Below are 6344 nucleotides of genomic sequence, written 5' to 3'. Positions count from 1 at the left end.
ATAAATTTCATTTGTTCAGATACTGATACCTATTGAGTGCATATGGATAAATATTTTAAAAAGTCAGAATGTTGGAGGGAAGGAGAGAGCTCTGACTTTTAGAGTTGAGAACAGTCATCTTGGAGAAAACACAAAATGCACAGAGAGGATTCCATCAAATCCAGAAAGACAAAAGATTAAAAACCTCTCAACCTGTATCTTATGTACCAGGATATAATTGTCAGGAATATTAGAATCCTCAAACAAACATATACAAATACACACACACCCCAAATGAATTTGTTTCAAATCCCCTGTCATTTTCACCTGGCAGGGTTTGAATTCCTGTGATCATTATGTGACAGAATCACTTAATGATAGAGCAGCAGAAATCAAAACTCAAAACCTACCTCAGCCCTCACCAGTGTGCACACAATCACCTATGCACAATCAAAATCACAGTCAACTGCTAACGTGGCAAGTCATCAGACATAGAATGGAAGAATCAGAAAAGCTCCAACCACAAGACTTATCGGATCACTCAAGGGAGGCTGAATCCAGGAATCCACTAGTCCAACTTACTACAAGGGTTGAATCCAAATGTGTCATATCTCAGTGCCTTCATGAATACACTTTAAGTGAATAACTCAAAGATATCTAGCTAATTATTAGTAAACTGTTTACTTACATAAGAAGGTCCAAGCATAGTGCAAATGGTTTGTGCTTGACTGTTAACCCAAAAGTTGGCAGTTCACACCCACCCAGTGCATGAAAGAAGAAAGCCCTGGCAATCTACTTCCATACAGGTAACAGCCCAGAAAATCCTATGAAGCAGGTCTACTCTGTAACACATGGGGTAGCCATGAGTCAGAACCTACTTGATGGCAATAGGGTTTTTACTTCTATAAAAGGGAGATAATAGATCGATTTCATCTAACAAGACAAAGCCAGGATTTATATACGAGAAAGAACACAGAGGGAAGAAAATTAGTCACAAAAAATGATCCAATAAAGTATAAACACAAAAATCTTGTTCATATTTATAGGGTAAACCAACAGACTGGCAGATAATGAGAGGTCAGTCTTGTTATCCTGATGCGATACCCTGAGTATGTTAAGTAGGTGAATCAAAGAAATTGATTTCAGTTGCCTATGAATTCTTCAGAGTGTTCAGAATTTAGTTTTGCAAGATACATTTCAGGCTTTCAGTGTATTTCAGCACTCCCACCTTAGTTAAAACATATCTGCACCTTTTCCTCATCAGTTTCTTACTCTCCTATACTCTGATCTTTTCTCACCATCCTCTTCAAAGTTCCCTTTACATCTTTGTTTCTCAGAGTGTAAATGAGGGGATCGACGGTAACAGTTACTACGATATACAAAAGTTTTATAAACTTTCAATGACTGTGGGCATAGGAGCTGTTGGGCTGAACATAGACAGCTGTGATGGTCCCATAGAAGAAGGACACTACCAACAGGTGGAATCCACATGTTCCAAGGACTTTAGGCCTGGCATGGGCTGACCTGATTCTCATCACTGCTTGGACAATGTATCCATATGATACCAAGATGAGTGTCACAGGGTGGAGGAGGAGTATCAAGGAAGCCATGAAGAGCTGGAACTTATTGGCATGAATGTTTACACAGCCCAGTTTGATCACTGCAGGCATTTCTCAGGTGAAGGTGTAAATATTCTAGTATCCACAGAGGGGCAACCAAAGGGTGATGGTCCCATAAATGAGGGTGTTGCCCATTCCACTCAACCATGCCACTCCTGCAAGTGACTGGCAAAGTCATGGATGCATAATGGTAGCATAATGAAGTGGTCGGCACACAGCATCATAGACACCATATGCCCTGACAGCTTGGAGAATGCAATCAGTGGATCCCATTGCCGAAGATCCATAGAGTAGAACAGCACAGCTTATAGAAGTAATTGTCTTGGTGGGCCCATGGAGGTTCCACAGCAGTTGGGGCACAATGCTGGCAGTAAAGCAGAGGCCAACAAAGGCGAGATTGGTAAGAAAATAATACATGGGCACAAGGAGCTTAGAATCTAGACTGGAGACCAGAATGATGGCTGTCTTGCCTATCAGTGTCAGTAGGTAGGAGATCAGCACAATCACAAAGAGGATCTTCTAAAGCTGTGGCTGGTCAGAGAAGCCCACCAGTGTGAAATCACCTCCCAGACTCTCATGACTCATCTACATCACCACACTCATGAAAAGGAAAGAGACAAGTATAAAAATACAGATGGTTGGATCCAAAACCCAAAACCAAACACATTGCTGTCAAATCAATATTGGGTAGTGGGAGACAAGATCAGAAATTCTCTTGAGAAAAATTGGCCCTGAAGGTGAGGAAGGAGGGTGTGTATGTAGAGAGAGAAGAGAGAAACCTGTCTGACCTTAGGAGGAAAGTAAAAGTATGAAGAACTTTCTTAGAAAACTGCTAAAAGATATGGTGACATAAAATAAACAATATAAGAAGTGATTAATAATTAATGATTTCTTGATTATTTGAAATTGTTTAATTTGGAGGTGGGGCCAAGATGGCAGACTACTCAGACACTTCTGGTGATCCCTCTTACAACAAAGACCTGAAAACAAGTGAAACAATTATATACATATGACAAGCTAGAAGCACTGAACATCAAAGGCAAAGTTAAGAAATTGGATTGAGTGGCAGGGGGAGGGAGACACAGTTCAGAAGCTGTGAGGAGTTGCCGGACCTGACTTGGTGAGAACCGGTGCCCCTCAGTCATGATCTCCTGGCTTGACAATGGTGGGGCTGGCAGTAGCGTTTAGGATGCAGTTTCCTAAGGGAGAGACAGTGAGCTGCACAGTCTATTCCGAAATCAGAAAAGAACAGAGCTCTCAGTAAAAGCTAAGTACTTGCACCTAATTTATCATGCCCCCTGCCCCCAAGCTGGCTTCAGTGGCTCTCGATTTCCCTGGGCCTGAGATAAGTTCTGCTGTACATCCTGAGCCATTATCCCATCCTTGGAGAAGGAGTAAATTAACAACTGGTGGAAAAGATAATCTGCCGGGTCCCCTAAACTGGCAGCTCAGGGCAGAAGTGGCTCCTGTCCACTTTGAATACCTGTCATCCCTGCATGGACCTCTGTGGGCCCATTTCAGGAGCTTAGGCCCTTGTTTGCAGACTGTCATGGTGTATGTGCCTGAGATCTGACATCAACTGTTTCAGCTGTGTGGTGGAGAGGCAGGTTTTCGATGTTTGACACCGATTTACCTATTAAAAAGGTCCTCACCTACCAACATCAGGGGCCTTGGGACTGGTGGCTCCACCCACATCATGTAGCCACCTGTGACAGTGGTCCAAGGATAAGTGGTCCTTACAACCAAAAGCATTGGGTGCCCACGGTCCAGCTACAGAACACACCCACCTGTGTGCTCTAGGGAACAGGGACACACTTTCCTCACAGAGACTCAGGGAATGGTTGTCAGCCCCCTGCCTTGCTCGGAGAATGACCGTCTGTTGCAACCACCAATTGCAGACTACTCAGACACTTCTGGTGCCTACACCAATCAACCCTGCCCCTCTAAGACTGTAGGACAGAACCTGCATCACACAGTTGGTGACCAGCTAACTGGACACCTGAGCTGAATCCATACAAGAAGAGTGAATGGACTCCTAAGGCTTATGTACCTGGTAACAGCTCTAGCCTCCTGGTAACAGGATGTTAGAACTTCAAAGGCATGAATAATCAAGCTAGCTCACTCAAGCAGTCTATTTGGGCATATCAAAACAAATCAAAGGAAGAAGCTAGGATACTGTAGGCAAACATAAAATAAATACAATAAATTACAGATGGCTCGGAGACAACATTCAATTTCAAATCACATAAAGAAGCAGACCATGATCATTTCAACAAGCTCTCAAAACAAAGAATCAAGGAATCTTCCTGACAAAGTGGTCTTCCTGGAATTACCAGAGGCAGAATACAAACAATTAATATGTAGAACTCTTCAAGAGATCAGGCAAAATGCACACAAACCAAGAAACACACAAAGTAGTTGAGGAAATTAAGAAGGTTATTCAAAAACATAATGAAAAATTAAATAGGCTGCAAGAATCCATAAAGAGACAGCAACCAGAAATTCAAAAGACTAACAATAAAATTTCAGAATTAGACAACTCAATAGAAAGTCAGAGGAGCAGAATTGAGGAAACAGAAGCCAGAATTATTGAGATTGAAGATAAAACACTTGGTACCAATACATTTGAAGAAAAATCAAATAAAAGGATTTAAAAAGATGAAGAAACCCTAAGAATCATGTGGGGCTCTATCAAGAGAAATAACTAGTAGCAATTGGAGTATCAGTACAGAGAGGGAGAGCAGAAAATACAGAGAGAATTGTTGAAGATTTCTTGGCAGAAAATGTCCCTGATGTTGTAAAAGAGAAGATATCTATCTAACATGCTCATCTAATCCCACATAAGGATCCCAAAAGAAAGTCACCAAGACATATTGTAATCAAACTTGCCAAAGCCAAAGATAAAGAGAGAATTTTAAGAGTGACTAGAGATAAACAAAAAGTCACCTACAAAGGAGAGTCAATAAGAATAAGCTCAGACTCCTGGGCAGAAACCATGCAGGCAAGAAGGCAATGGGATGACATATATAAAACACTGAAGGAAAAAAATTGCCAGCCAAGAAACGTATATACAGCAAAACTGTCTCTCAAATATGAAGGCAAAATTAGGACACTTCCAGATAAACAGAAGTTTTGGGAACTTGCAAAAACCAAACGAAAACTACAAGAAATGGTAAAGGTAGTTCTCTGGTTAGAAAATCAATAATATCAGCTATCAATCCAAGACTAGAACACAGGACAAAGCAACAAGATATCAACCCAGATAGGGAAATCACAAAAATAAATCAAGATAAAAAATGCTCAAAACAGGGAAACAAAGATGTTGTTATGTAAAAGATGACAACACTAAATTAATTAAAAAAACCAAGACCAAACCTGTTGCCATCGAGTCAATTCTGACTCATAGCAGAACAGAGTAGAACTGCCCCATAGAGTTTCCAAGCAGCGCCTGGTGAATTTGAACTGCTGACCTTTTGCTTAGCAGCCATAGCACTTAACCACTATGCCACCAGGGTTTCCAAATTAAAAAAGAGGGACTAAAAAAAAAACTAGTCATAGATCTTTCACATGGAGAGGAAGTCAAGGGAATATAAAGAAATAAAAGTTTGGTTTAAACTTAGAGAAATAGGGGTAAATATTAAGGTAATCACAAAGGAGAGTAACAATCCTACACACACACACACACACACACACATACAAAATAAAGATTCAGCAAAAACGAAATCAACAACAATGAAAACAAGGAAAAGACAATATATAAAGAAAAACTACTTCGGAAAAAAATTAAGTGGAAAAAAGAAACTGTCACCAACACACACATGCACACAAAAAGACATCAAAATGACAGTACTAAACTTACACCAAATTGTTTAATTTTCTGCAAATCTACCTCTTTCTTCTTCAACAGCATCTTGTAAAACTGGAAGCAAAAGAAAAAAAAAAAAGAAAGGTAGTCAGAGAATAACTTCTTTATAACTATTCTATCTGTGCTCAGAAGGAGCCCTGGTTGCCCTGTGTTTTAAACACAGTGCTAACAGAAAGGTCAAGAAATTAGGACCCACCAGATGCTCCTTGGGAGAAAGATGTATCAATCTGGTTCTGTAAAGGTTACAGCCTTGGATACCCTATGGTGCAGGTGTACTCTGTACTATAAGGTCACTGTGAGTCAGAATCATATTGATGGCAACGGGTATCAGGGGTCAGTAGTAAATGTGGTAAATATGGAATACATGTTTTTATTTTTATTTTTTATAAAATAATATTATTGCAATACCCTATGCTGACATATGCATTTACCAATATCACAATAAGATGGAATATGAAGTATGTAGCTATCATGTTGTTTTTCTTAATAAATAAATTAAAAAACTAGCCTCTTTCCAATGAGTGCCTTCTGACTCATAGGGACGCTATAAGACAGAGTAAAACTGTCACATAGGGTTTCCAAGGAGAAACTGGTAGATATGAAATGTTGACCTTTTGGTAGCAGCTGAGATCTTAATAAATACCATCTACATTTTTTTTTTTTTTTTACATATTAAATAGTTTTCTTGCAACATTTTTCATATACTGTAAAAAATGAACTATTGGATATTTTATTTTTATATTAATTAAAGTAGCTAAAGCTTTTCAAAACTTTATTCTTTGATGGATTTCATTGAATTTTTGTTTGGGATGTAATCGACATTTTCCTTTATATAACTTCATATTACGTAGTAGCAGAATAACAAGTTGATTAGATTGCGT

The 6344-nt window shown here is 39.4% G+C and overlaps 1 pseudogene; it reads right to left on the bottom strand.

Moving 5' to 3' along the window:
- Nucleotides 1-1247: 1247 nt before the first annotated feature.
- Nucleotides 1248-2183, bottom strand: LOC126064678 (putative olfactory receptor 2W6; annotated as a pseudogene).
- Nucleotides 2184-6344: the final 4161 nt, after the last annotated feature.

The sequence above is a fragment of the Elephas maximus genome, chromosome 1 (assembly GCF_024166365.1).
Source record: "Elephas maximus indicus isolate mEleMax1 chromosome 1, mEleMax1 primary haplotype, whole genome shotgun sequence".
Lineage (NCBI taxonomy): Eukaryota > Metazoa > Chordata > Mammalia > Proboscidea > Elephantidae > Elephas > Elephas maximus.
The sequence above is the reverse complement of the archived record's forward strand: the minus strand, read 5'-3'. Positions and strand labels throughout refer to the sequence as shown.